The sequence below is a fragment of the Phalaenopsis equestris genome, unplaced genomic scaffold (assembly GCF_001263595.1).
Source record: "Phalaenopsis equestris unplaced genomic scaffold, ASM126359v1 Scaffold221793, whole genome shotgun sequence".
In the NCBI taxonomy this organism is placed as follows: domain Eukaryota; kingdom Viridiplantae; phylum Streptophyta; class Magnoliopsida; order Asparagales; family Orchidaceae; genus Phalaenopsis; species Phalaenopsis equestris.
Window position 1 is genome coordinate 94163 of NW_018239991.1, and position 14627 is coordinate 108789.

The following is a 14627-nucleotide window of genomic DNA, read 5'->3' on the forward strand; positions in this document are numbered from 1 at the left end:
GCTCATTTGATCATACCAAGCTCAATTGGTTTGGGTTTGGTCTTAAGTCCAAAAAGGTGCATGTGACCAAATCTTGTGTTTGGGCTAGGTTAGGCATGCCAATTAGCCCAATTAAATATGGCATTTGGTGTAGGAGATCATGAGGAACAACTTTCATGAAGGGTGAAAGTCATTTTGAGGTCAATTGGTTAATCAATTTGGTGGATTTTTTATTTTTGACCCATTTTAAGCATGTTGGGCTAAGTTTGGGTCAAACTTGGGATAGCCATGAGCTAGTCCAAATTTATTGTTGTTTTTGGTGTAAAACATCATGATGAACAACTTTCATGAGGGATGAAAATTGTTTTGAAGTTGATTTAATGGTCAATTTGGATGGATTTTGATGGGTTTTGGATTTAGACCCAACTTAGGCATATGGGGCTAATTTGGGTCAAACTTGAGCTAGCTTTGGACTAAGCTCAAATTGATTATTTTTTTTGGACACAAATGACCTCACAAAACATTTTCAACAAAAATTTAATGCCAATTTGAGGTTTAGGGCATTCAATTGTTGAGATTTGGGGTTTTAGCCAATATTGGGGCTAATTTGGGGTTCTAGTCAAAGATGGTCAAATTGACCAAATTGGACCATGGTGTAGTTGAATAAAATGAAATTAGAAATATTTTGGATTTATTGGGATTTTTTGTGAATTTTTGGAAATTTTGGCTTTTTGGGCCATAGAGGGGCATTTTGGTAATTTGGCCGTTTTTGGAAATTTTTGTCAGTTTTGGCAAATTTGGATGTATTCAAGCAAATTTGGGAGCTTTGGGAAATTTGGGTAGTTTCAAATGGTTTGAGATGGTTTTTTAACAAATTTGAGTGATTTGTGTATCTTTGGGAATTTTGGTCAAATTTGGATCCCAAGGGCAGTTAGGTAATTTAGAGGTGCCTAGGGGCAAAAAACCAAGTTGGGCATTTCAAGTGCAATTGGGTGGAGAACCATTTTGAATGAGTCATGGACCAATGAAATCTCCATTTTGGGTCCCCATGTATTGGTCTTAGCTAGGGTTGTGAGGGTATGGTGAGGGTATGGTGAGGGTATTGTATACCTTAGCTTCAAACCAACACCAAGGGTCAATCTTAATGTCAAGTAACCCTATAGTAACTCTCCTTGAGTTCCCTCATAATGATCTTACCTACTAAGAGCTAGAGGATAGGAGTAATATGTGGAACTTCAAGTTAAGTAAAGAGAAGAGTTTTGAGTTTCTTATGGTGAGGGTACCTTTTCTAGTTTTCTACTAGTTTTCTAAGACTAGTCACTAGGAAAGTCCTATGGCTAGACCTAGGCTACTAAAGAAATTTCTAGACCTCAATTGAAAGTGAGGTCAACAGTAAATTTATTGTGCTTGAAATTCTCTCCAAATGTTTCTTTCAAAACTCCCCATTTTTAGCACTTTTCAGGACTCTTAAAAAATTCTCAACTTTCTTCTTTCATAAATTTCTAAAAGGTGCCTTGATAACTTTTCAAAATGTGTCCAAATTTGATATATTCTGCAAAGGATGCCTCCTTTGACAAGTCTTTTAATCATATTTTTGTTTCTAGTGGTCATCATCACCCTCTTTAGCCAATAGGTGCCTCATATGTCCCTTTAAAATTTAAAAAAATGAAGTAAATCATCACATAACTACCTCTGACACTTAAGCGTGGGGCCTCTGGTGCTTAGGCTCGGCCTTCTCTATTTCACCGATGCTTAAGCACCGGATCTGGCGCTTGGGTGCCAAAACATTTTAGCACAACTTTCACATTTTTGCTCAAAATTTGATCCTTTTTCACTCCTTTTAGCATTTTTCACCTTTTTTTACTTCTTCCTGATAGAAAAACACACAAATACCTTTCATTAAAGTGTAATATCTTAAAAAAAGGTATAAAAATGTGTCTAAAAATACTATATATTTTAGCGTATCAAGTAACAATAATTCTAATGTTGCAAATCTGCAATGGAGAAACAACACTGTGAACCCATTGGCAAACTCCCACAATCAAGGAAATATATCTTATAAACCTTATTACCCTCCAAGTTTTAATAATTTGTAAAGTGAGGAAAAAAAGTTGTCAATGGAAGAATTGATATTGTAAATGGGGAGTCAATTACAAAGTTAAGAGCTACAATTAGAAACATGGAAAATCAATTAGGATGTATTACTACTGTACTTAACAATAGACCTCCAGGAACGTTGCCAAGTAATGTTGAAGTAAATCCTAAATATTAGAACAAAAAGCAAATTAAGGCTATTCAACTAAGAAGTGGAAAAGAACTAGAAAATAGAGCTAAAAAAGAAGTGGAAGTTGAAGTTGAAAAAGAAGAGGTACAAAATGAAATGTTTGGTGAAGTATTTCATTTTGAGAAAGAATGTCCTATTAAATCATTGAAAATTACTGTAGAAAGACCACCACCTCCATTTCCTTAAAGATTGAAGAAGAAAAATTTAGATAACTAATTTTCAAAATTTTTAGAAACATTGAGGAAATTAATAATAAAAATTTCATTTATTGAAGCTTTGGAACAAATGTCAAGCTATGTAAAGTTCATAAAGAATATACTTAATAAGAAAGGAAGTTTGTAGATAATGAGACTGTTGCACTCAGTGAAGAGCGTAGCGCTATAACTCAGAAAAAGCTTCCTAAGAAACTTAAAGATCCTGGAAGTTTTACGATTCCTTGTGCTATTAGCAAATGATTTTTTGGAAAAGCTTTTTGTGATTTACAAGCTAGTATTAATCTTATGTCCTTATCAATTTTCAGAAGGTTGGGCTTAGGAGATATTTCATCTACAACTGTAACTCTTCAATTAGATGATCGTTCGGTTACCTATCCTAAAGAAATTATAGAAGATGTTTTAGTAAAAATTTATAAATTTATCTTTCCTGTAGACTTTATTGTATTAGATATGGAGAAAGATAAAGAAATTCCTATCATTTTAGGAAGGCCATTCCTTGACACTGGAAGAGCTTGATAGAGGTGCATAAAGGAGAGCTAACAATGAGAGTTAGTGATCAAGAGGTTACATTTAATATTGTAAAATCAATGAGATACCCTGCAAAAGAGCAAGAGATTGAATGTTTGAAAATGGATATAAATGAATATCTAAGCCATGAATATTTCAAAAAGACATTTGAAAGGGAATTTGAACAGGAATATAAGGAATATCAAAATGAGGATAAAATTTAAGATGAATCCATAGAAGTGAGTAAAGAAGATTTAGATTATGTTCATAAAAAAATTGAAATGCTAGTTCCTATAGAAAGTAATAAGATTTTGATTTCATTTATTGAGAAACCTCTTGAACTAGAACTACAAACACTTCCTACACATTTAAAGTTTGCATTCTTAAGAGATTTATCTACATTACCTCTTAACTGTATCATCAGAATTAACTGATAATCAAGAGCAGCAGTTGTTAGAAACTTTGAGAAGATATAAGAAAGCCTTTGGATGACATTAGATGATATTAAAGGAACCAGTCCTTCAATTTGTATGCATAGAATTTTATTGGAAGATCAACATACACCAAGAGTTGATCTTCAAGGGAGATTAAATCCTATGATGAAAGAGGTTGTTAAGAAAAAAATTTAAAAATGGTTAGATGCTAGAATATTATTTTCTATTTCAGACAGTGCTTGGGTAAGTCCAATTCACTGTTTTCCAAAGAAAGAAGGTGTGACTATAGTGACGAATGAGAATAATGAATTAATACCAATAAGACAAGTCACTCGATGGATAACCGACATAGATTATAGAAAATTAAATTCTTCCACCAAGAAAGATCATTTTCTTTTACCCTTTTTGGACCAGATCTTGGATAGGTTGGCTGGGCACAAATATTTTTTTTGATATGAATATACCGGTTATCATCAAATACTTATAGCTCCAAAGGATCAGGAGAAAATAACATTTACTAGTCCTTATGGAACTTTTACTTCTTATTGAATGCCCTTTCGATGATGTAATGCACCTGCAACATTTTAAAGTTGTATGATGTCAATTTTCAATGATTTAATTAAAAAAGGGATTGAAGTCTTTTTAGATGATTTTTTAGTGTTTGGAACTTCATTTGAAATATGTCTAAATTATTTAGAGAAATTATTGAATGATGTGAAAAGCTAAATCTCGTATTGAACTGAGAAAAAATGTTAATTTATGGTTGTAAAAGGAATTGTGTTTGAGCATAAAATTTCATAAAATGGCATGGAACTAGATCCTTCCAAAATTCAGTTAATATCAAACTTACCTCTGTCTACTAATGTAAGAGGAGCTAGGAGCTTTCTAGGACATGATGGATTTTACAAGCGATAAAGATTTTTTTAAAAAATTACTAAACCTTTATGCCAACTTCTGGGAAAAGATATAAAAATTGATTTTAACCTAGATTGCCTTAAAGCCTTTGAAGCTTTAAAGGAAAAATTGATCACTGCTCCTATAATTATTTAACGTGATTGGGAAAAACCTTTTGAATTAATGTGTGATGGCATTGATTATGAAATTTGAGTTGTATCATGGCAGAGATATGATTTGATTTTTAAATTTATATACAATGCTAATAAGACTCTTAATGATGCTCAACTTAACCACACCACCTTAACTACACCACCAGTGAAAGAAAGTTATTAGCCATTGTGTATTCTTTTGATCAGTTTAGTTCATATCTGATTGGTGCTAAATATGTTATTCTTACTGACCATTTAGCTATTAAATATTTAATGCAAAAGAAGGATGTGAAACCAAGACTAATTAGATTGGTACTTTTGATGCAAGAGTTTGATTTTGTAATAGTCAATAGGAAATGCATTGATAATCAAACTGCTGATCATCTATCTAAGCTAGAACAAGAAGAAATACTTGACATGGAAAAAGAAATTAATGAAACTTTTCCTGGTGAACAGCTTTATGTTGTAAAAGGATGGGAAATACCTTGGTATGCTAATATTATAAATTATATTGTTAGTGGTTATTTATCATATGGATTAACAAAACAACAAGAAAGAAAATTCATTCATGATGCAAAGTCTTATTTTTTAGATGACTCATATTTATATAAATAATGCAAAGTTCTAGTAATGAGATGATGAGTGCCTTACAAAAATTTCTTTTCTTGCCCATGGGTACAAGATGTTTGGTCTTTTGTGAATGGTAAACTCAAGACCCCAACTATAAATCTAACATGGGAGGTTTTTTATAATTTCTGGTCTGATTGGAGGGGATTCAATCTTCAGGACATCACCAACATTGTGGCTTGATTTGTCTGGATGGCTAGAAACCAGTTAAAGCATGACAACTCCCATTTAGATCCTATGAAGGTAGGTCGAAATTGTATTGCTTTTATACAAAAATTGATTAAATTTAAAAAGTTTGAAGCTGTGTTGGAATTGAGCTCATCTCTCAAGCCTCACATTGTCAAAATCTTGAAAATTTACCGGACTCTCCCAAAGCTTGGATGGACCAAAGTTAACACTGATGGTAGCTATAAATCTCAGTATGCTGGTATTGGTGGTGTCTTCAGGAATCATGAGGGGAGATGTATCTTGTTTTTTCAATCTCCTGTTAAAGCTTTAGACTCCCTTGAAGCAGACTGTCAAGCTGTCTTTTGGGTCATCAATTTAGCCAGATCTTGCCATTTTAACCAGCTTTGGGTTGAATCTGACTCCTTCGAGCTTATTAACATTATCCATGGTTCTTATGATACCCCACGGAATTTAATCAGCTGGATTTCTGGAATTCATCAATTGCTTAAGAATTGCTCTATCAAGTTCTCCCACATCCACAGAGAAGGAAATAAACCCTCCAATTGGCTGGCTAGAAGGGGTCTCTCTACTGAAGAACCTTTAGTGAGCAGAAGGATTCCTCCCCCACTGGATTTCCTTTTATCTAGTGATATGTTTCCTCTCCCTTATATCAGATAACTCCTTTTGTTGTTTTTGAGAGGTTGCCTTCTTTTCTATAGGCCCTCTTTTTTCACCTTTTTTTTCTTTTTCCTTATATTTGGCTTCTCTTTCATTAATGAATTGGAGATTGATTGTGAGATTATCAAAGTTGAAGTCACCCAAGCCATTCAATTTTTTTTTTAGGTTGTCAATCCTGGGAAATATTTTACTTCCTCTCTCATTCTTCTTATTCCTAAGGGAGTTGATAAAAATAGTTGGAATAAATTACGGCCCATATCGCTCACCTTTATCATCTCTAAGATAATTAGCAAGCTTATTGTTTCCAGATTACAACCTCATCTCAATAATATTATCTCGTTGCAGCAATCTGCCTTTATTAAGGGGAGGGAGATTACTGATAATATCCTCCTTGCCCAAGAGCTTATTAAAGATCTAGATAAGAAAATGTCGAGGTGACAACATGGTGATCAAGCTTGACATAAAAAAGGCATGTGATACTTTAAACTGGGACTTCATTATTAATATTCTACTTGTCCGCAATTTTCATAATAATTTTTGTTTTCTAATCAGAAGATGCCTATAGAATAATCACCGCTCTGTCATTATCAATGGTAATTCCTATGGTTTCTTCTCCTCTAAAAGGGGTATTAAGCAAGGTGATCCTTTGTCCCCTACTATCTTCATTATTGTTTTTTATTATTTCTCCCATTTAATCAAAAGGTTTCAAATGAGCAAGCATTATGCCTAATTCTCCCATAAATCAAACATCATGGTCAGCCACATGGCATATACTGACGACATTATTCTCTTTACTAATGCTAGAAAATCTACTATGAAGGCTTTATTACAGGTTTTGGAAAATTTTCAAGATACTTCTGGTTTAACTTTTAATAAAGATAAACGTAATTTAAATTTCAGGAAGCATGTTAAAAGATCCATTGTTTCTTGGGTTGTTGCTTATACTAAATATCAGGTTGCCTCTTTACCTCTCAAATACTTGGGGGTTAATTCGCTAAGGGGCCAGCGCAAGCAAAATCAATTAGATGATGTGGTTGACAAAATCAAGAATAAAATTAATGCCTGGAGAAACTCTTTCCTATCTAATGGTGGGAGGATTACTTTGCTTAAAAGTGTCTTGTTGAGTATTCCTTTATATGCGTTACAAGTTTTGAATCTTAGGAAGAGCACTCAAAATCTAATAGAGAAATTGTTTAATCAATTTCTTTGGTCTGACACACAATCTAGAAAACATTAGGCCACTTTTTCTAAAGCTTGTAAACCTTTAACTGTGGGAGGTCTTGGTTTTAAGAATTTACAACAAATTTTAGATATTAATTTGTGCAAGCTATGGTTTAAATTCCATGCCAACGCCTCTTTATGGGCTCGTTTCATGAATCATAAATATTTTACTAAGTTGAACCCAACAATTGTTAATTGGAAAGTAGGAGACTCGAAAATCTAGAAAGAAATAGTTGAAGCTAGATTGATTGCTTCTAAATTTATTTTTTGGGATATTTGGGAAGGTAATATTTCTTTTTGGCATGATCAATGGGGGTTGGGTGATTCAAATTTTTCTTCTCAACTTCTCAAAAACAACTTGACAATTTTGGATTGTTGGTCTAAAGGCAATGATGATTTTAACAAATTAAAGGATATTATCGGGAATAAAAATTTTATGGTATCTAAAGTTCCTATTGGAAAGTGTTCAAAAGACACTCCCATGTGGAAAATGACTTCTTCTATCTCTCCAACTAAATTCCTTTACTCCAATATCTACAATTTTAATAACTGGTGGTGGGGCATAGATATTTGGAATTTTTTATTTACTCCTTTTTCCTTTTTTCTTTAGAGATTTTTCCTTAAATTGCTTCTGCTTGACGATATTCTAAAGCTCAAAGGACTTAAACTTGCTTCTGAGTTTTATACTTGCAAGAAAGAAGAAGATTTTATGGAACATCTTTTCTTTCACTGTACTTATGCGAGAAAGGTTTGGCTAAGTTTAGGCACATTTTCAAAAAAATTAGTCAAATAGCTACTGCATAAATGAATATTTACTCTCTTGGAGGGCTACTTCCTTGGTGAAAAAAAGATGCTTTGTTTTCCTTTGATGGTTATTTGGTTTATTTGGATGGCAAGAAATGCTTATAAACATCAAAATTTGAATTTGGCTCCTTACACTACTGTTTCTTAAATTCTGGCTTACTACTATCAAGCAAACCGCCTTTTTGGTTTAAATGAAATTTTGATTCAATTGTGGGTGGGTAGGATGGCCACCTTAATTAAGTGGAAACCCCCTCCGCTGAATTGGATCAAGATTAATATTGATAGAAGTTGGGCTTCCATGACTGTTGGGGCTGGAGGGGTTTTCAGAAATCATTTGGGTCACTGCCTTTTTTTTCTTTGCCTATTGCTACTTCTTCTCATATAGAGGCCGAATACTGCGCTTTTCTTCTATCTCTACGAATTGTTATCGCTTGTAATTTCTCTAATCTCATTATTGAGACTGACTCTTTATCACTGCATAATGATTTTAGAGTTATTGATATACCAAAGTAGAATGTATTGTGCGCCTGGAATAGAATTAAAGAGATTATGGAAAATTTTAATTTAACTATAAAAAGGTCCTCTACGTTTTGTGAAAGGAACTCCCTGGCTGATTGGCTAGCTAAGAAAGGCAAAAATAATAGTAACCCTATGGTTGGTGTTACCCCCATGCATCATTTAAAATGTCTTTTAATGGGTGACTCCCTTGAGTCACCATACATAAGAGTTTAGCATGAATTTTTTGTCTTCTCGGAGTAGGTTATTTGTTCTCTATTAAAGCTCGTTTGGTTGCGAGTCTCTATATCTAGTTATTGCTGCTCTTATTTTCACATACTATTTAGCTACAACTTAAGTTTATGTGCGTTTAGCTATACTAAAAAAAGGTTGTACTTTACCATGACTGCAATATGGTATAATACCAAAGCATATCATTATTTTGTCCCATCCTGGGCGGTTAATTTGGTTGGGATGTTCTCTTGGGCTATGGATGACCTTAATCCTCTCATTAATTTTTAATTTTTTATTGCCACGGTTTGTAAGGAATGGACTACTCGGCTGCTACTTTTTGTGTATCTGGACTAACATTTATGTAGAGAATAATATATTGACTGAATTGAAGAATTTCGGCTGGAACACTTTAGCAATTATCAAGAGTTTCTGGAAGCTTTTTACTGCACTTAATTTTTACTACATTTGAGGATTTTTGAATCAACTACATATTTGTTACTTTGGGGATTAACGACTTGATCAGTTTAGCACTTTTTAAGATTTACTCAAAATATCTTACTGTATTTAGTTGTAATACTTTTGCGGATCAGCAAATCAACTGGTTTAGATGATTTTGGTTCTATTTCTAACTAGACCAAGAAGCCTCTATTTTGACTCTTCTGCTCTTCACTACATATGTTATGGGATTTGGTCTTTATGAATTTATTTGGGTTTACTTTTTGTTGGATACACATTTTGGTGGTTTACATGTATTTTTTGGATGTCTTTTTATTTTTGCTTTCTCTTTTTGTTTTGCGTCGAGTTGTACTGTGGAGAGTTCAACCCTTAGGACTTTGATGTATTTTTTTGATTTTAGATAGGGATCAACTTTTCCTTTCCAACTTTTTAACCACTTTTATATATTAACTTGTAAGGAGCCATAAGCCACTCTTAAACTATTTTTACAAGATATGGAATGTCTAGAGTAATCATTACTGATGGAGGATCTCATTTTAGGAATAAGGGAAATAATTACAAGATTGGTAGAAAAATAGTATAATGCATAAAATTACAACTGCTTGTCATCCCAAATTAGTGGTTAGCAGAAGTATCTAATCATGAAATTAAGAGAATTTTGGAAAATAGTGTAAATCCTTGTAAAATGGATTGGTCTATTGGATTAGATATGACATTATGGGCATACAGGATAGCTTATAAAGACTCTATAGGTATGTTCCCTTATAGATTAAATTTTGGGAAGACTTGTCACTTGCCAGTAGAATTGGAGCATAAAGCTTATTGGGCTATAATGGAATTCAGTTTCAAATTGAAAGAAGTTGGTGAGAAAAGATTATTGCTATTGAATGAGCTTGACTAAATTAGGAATAAATCTTATGATAATGCTAAGTTTTATAAGAAAAGAATGAAAGAATGACATGATCAGAAGATAATAAAAAAGGAATTTAAACATGGATAAGAAGTTTTTTTATACATTACAAGATTGAATTTATTTCCTAGAAAACTGAAGTCTGGATGGAAAGGGCCATCAGAGTTGTACAAGTTTATCTCTATGGAGCTGTTAATATTGAAGATCCTAAAATTGGAAGGATATTTAAAGTAAATGGACACAGATTGAAACCATATTTTGATGGTCAAAGACTAATTTTTGAAGTGTAGTCATGTTGGGTCACCGAGAATAAAGATTGGGAATGTCGGGCTGACGACATTAAACCAAGCGCTTTGTGAGAGGAAACCCATACTTATCACTGTTTATTTTGATTTTAATTTTTTTATTCAAAATATTTTACATTTATTTATATTTGTGTTTTTAAAGAGTCCGTGTATTTGAAAAAATAGAATAAAGCCATCTTTATTTGCCTAATTTTATGGAAGAATTGAGAATTTTTTTATCGAAATCAAAAATGTGAATTTTTGGAACTGGCGCAGGATGCGCCTGATTTCAGAGAGCTGGAGCATGATGCACCGCAACAACGAAAATGACTTAAAACATTTTAAAAGGCAGTTTTTGGCAGGTTCTCTTTATAACACCCAAAAACTGATTCCAAACTCCATTTAAAGGGGAAAACGAGAGAGGAGGCACTAGATTTCAATTATAATGGCGTCCTACTATAAAAAAAATTGATAGATTTTGAATTTTTAACCGGAGAAATTTCATCAGTTTCAATGCGTAGAAGTTACATGATCGTGTTCTAGTGAAGAAGAGGTTAATCAAAGAAAGGGGTTTGTGAATCGAGGATTCAATACACCGAATACTCGAGTTGAAGAGATTATTACGTGTAGACGTTGGGAAGAGCTTTGTTACACTACTATCACCGTAGTCGTCCCTGTGGTCAAAGAGTTTTATGCTAATCTACATAGAAAAAACCAAAGATTTGTCTATGTCTGAGGTAGGTTTGTGCAATTCACTCCTTCAAGAATAAATGAGATGTTTATGATTGAAAATGTGTCTATCTTCCATTACACGAATTTTACCCCTACAAGAGATAATATGAACAAACTTTATCGGTACCTTACGGATGAAGATACAAATTGGGATGTCAGAGATGATGGAAATGTAAGTTTTCATCATCATTGTTAAATCCTACTTCTAAGGCATGACACTTCTTTATAGCATTGAAATTAATCTCTACTATGAAAATCAGTACGGTAACTAAGAAGAGTGCTTATTTGAATAACTATATTCAAACTAGAAAACCTGTTGATATTGGAGAAATCATTGTGAAATCAATTTTGGGTTTAATTGTGAATGGATCTGCAACTAGACTTGGACATCCATCCACAATTTTCTTACTTGTATTCAATCACAAGTACCTTATGAGAATTGAGAAAAAGTGGTTCTTCCTTGGAAGCTGATGGATCAAGAAATCTATTATAATTGTATTGGAATGGAGGATGAGAATGATATAAATGTATTGATGGATCAAGCATCCTAAAATTCATCACCTATTCAGTCTTGATTTTTTTTTAACACACTTTTGAAAAGGATCAAGAAGATAGAAAAAGAGGTATAGAGTATTATGCATGCAATTGGAAATATTTTTGAAATGTTATATCACTTGGATTAGAAACTTAAAGAATATTTTGAGCATACTAGTCATATTAAAGATGGTTTGGTATGTATGATCAAAAAATATGCTTGGATTGGGGAGGATTCGACTGATGAATTTTGTTATTGACCCTTCTACAACTTGTATGTGCACTACCAATCAATGTTAGATATCCAGGAGGATGAGAGTGAAGCTGTTTGAACTTAATCTATGCATGAAATGCTTTGTTTAATACTTCTTGTTTTAGTTTTTTATTGTGTTGGATTGCATTTACTTTTATTGTTGAACTATGTCGATGTTTGTGTTTGGTATCTTGATATTTAGATTTCAGTTTTAGGATGTTTTGGTTTGTTTTAAACACCGAAATAGATGGTTGTTAGCTTGAAAATGTTAGTTTGTGTGATTTTTGTGTTGTTTGTGAAAGATTGATGTTAGAGTAATTTTTTATTATGCTTATAAAGGTTCATTTAAGTTAATTAGATGTAGACTAAAAGCGGTACAAAGCACATTTTCACAGAAAATGAAATCTAAAAAAAATTTAAGGCGTTGGTGAATGAAGCATTGGTTTACAATGAGTTGGCGCATGATGCACCGGTTTACAATGAGTTGGCTCATGATGCGCCAAATTCCCGAAAACACCTTAGTGCCTAAAACACTGCAAAATTGTCCAGTAAAACTACATTTTTACTGTTTGGGTCATCTCCTACTTCTAAACCTTCATCTAGGACTTCACATTGAGCGTGATAGAGAAGATTTTGGAGGCTAAAATAGAGTCTAGAAGATTGATCCAGGAATAGGCATTTGCTAACTCAGGTGGTAAGATCGAGAGGTTGATCCTTGCCAAAAATTGGAAACATTTTTGCTACTTCACTGCAATAGCGATTGTGCCAATGATTCATTAATTTTATGCCAACTTAAGATTCATTAATGACAATCACATCCTTGTGAGAAATAAGCAAGTTAAATTTACTGCATTAAGCATCAATGCTTTTTATGGGCTGAAGAATGTATTTTTTTATGAATATGTTGCACTCATCATGACTGATTCATCAATACATGAAGTGATTGCCTTATGGAAAAGGAGAATGGTGGATTAAAAATAATAAGATAGTTAACTTCTCCGCTTTCATGTTGACTAGTCAGTCAAAGCTTTGACTCCACTTAATTTCTGCTAAATTACTACAAACAAATCATATGGCCGATGTAATGAAGGTTAGAGTTGTATTGAAGTATTGCATTCAAAAAATGAAAGCAATAGAAGTTGGTGCTCTTATAATTCATCATGCACGAAGCATAGCTAAGAGCTCTACACCTAGTAATTTGGGTTACCCTACCCTGACTTTTACTCTTTGAAGCAATTAGGAGTAGTGTCCCATAGAAATGAGGAAAATTTACAACAACAAATCCTATTGGGAATCATATTATTTAGATATTTTAATCATTTAATAAATCTAGAGGTGGAAGAAGTGATAGACCCTCTACATGTAAGAAGTAATAGACCCTCTACATCAGTTGCAGGGGCATCTACTTCTCACCCTGCATCATTTAAGAACATTATTGACCAACTCATGATTCAACAATTGGATATAGTAAATATTCAGAATTATATTAGAGTATTAGAGAGATTGGAGCAAGAAAATAGATTGGAGCAAGAAATGCTTATAATGATGAGTATCAATAGAGGAGTTAAGCATGATATAACTTTTGAGGATAGGTGAGATATCTTAGAGGTGAGTGAATAAAATGTGGAATTTCCTACTTGCCCAAACTTTACTCCTTATGCTTCTATTCATGAAGAAGAAAAACAAGAAGATGATGATGATGATGATGATGATGATTGACCAAATGAAAATATGTTGAGATTTTCATACCTATTTTACGCTGTTTTTTATGATATTACACTTTAAAGAAAGGTATATTTTATGTTTTGTTGCAGGAATGATGAATTAGGGTTATTGGAGCAAAAAGATGCAAAAAGGAGCAAATTTGGAGCGAAAAGAACCAAAATGTGTAGATTTGAACTAGGGCGCCGACAACGAGCCCAACGGCGCCGATGACGAGATTTTCTTGAGACTCCAGCCAAATATTTTATAAGGCTCGCCGATGATGCCCTCGAGGCCGCCGACGGTGAGATTGGCGGGTATGTCCCAAAGTGCATTGAATGTGGATGATTTTTTCAGGGATGCTTAGGCAACTCTTGAGAAAACTCTTCTACATCTTTAAAAGAAGATTTTGGCCAAAAATCGGAGGAGAGGAGAGAGGTCCTGGAAGATAGAGAGGTTCGAGTAGTGTGTAGAGAGTTTACTTTAGAGTCTAACTATGAGGAAATCTTCAAGAGATTGTAAGAGTGGAAGGAAAGTGAGAAATTTCTTCCTCCTTGTCGCTTCAAAGAGGAATTTTGTGTGCTGTAAAGAAAAGAAGAGATTGAAAGGAACTTCGAATAGTTTGCTTGGGGTGGAATTACAGATAAGTATCATTTACTTGCTGTAGTTTGTATGACTTTGCTTTTATATATGAATTCTTAGTTTTGTTATGTCATCCCCATGAGTTCTGAGTAGTTTTCTCTATCTTTCTTCTTGTCTTGAGATTTGTGAAATTGTGATTTGAATTGGTTGAGCCATGAAAATGTTAAAGAAGTTGTGATGATCTTTTCACGTTGATCTTAATTTACTTTCAATCTGGCCAATTAATTTGTTAAAATATGTTGGTTTACAACTAAAGTAAAGATTACATCCAATATTCAGGGAGGTCAAAGCCCTTGGAAATTGGGTGCAAGGAAATAGGGAAATAAAATTATCGGGCATAGAATTAGAGATTTTAGAGTGACAGACTAAAATCCTTAATTTGGTCTTATCGTTTGGGTGCTGAAGTGTAGGAAGTGTAGCTCA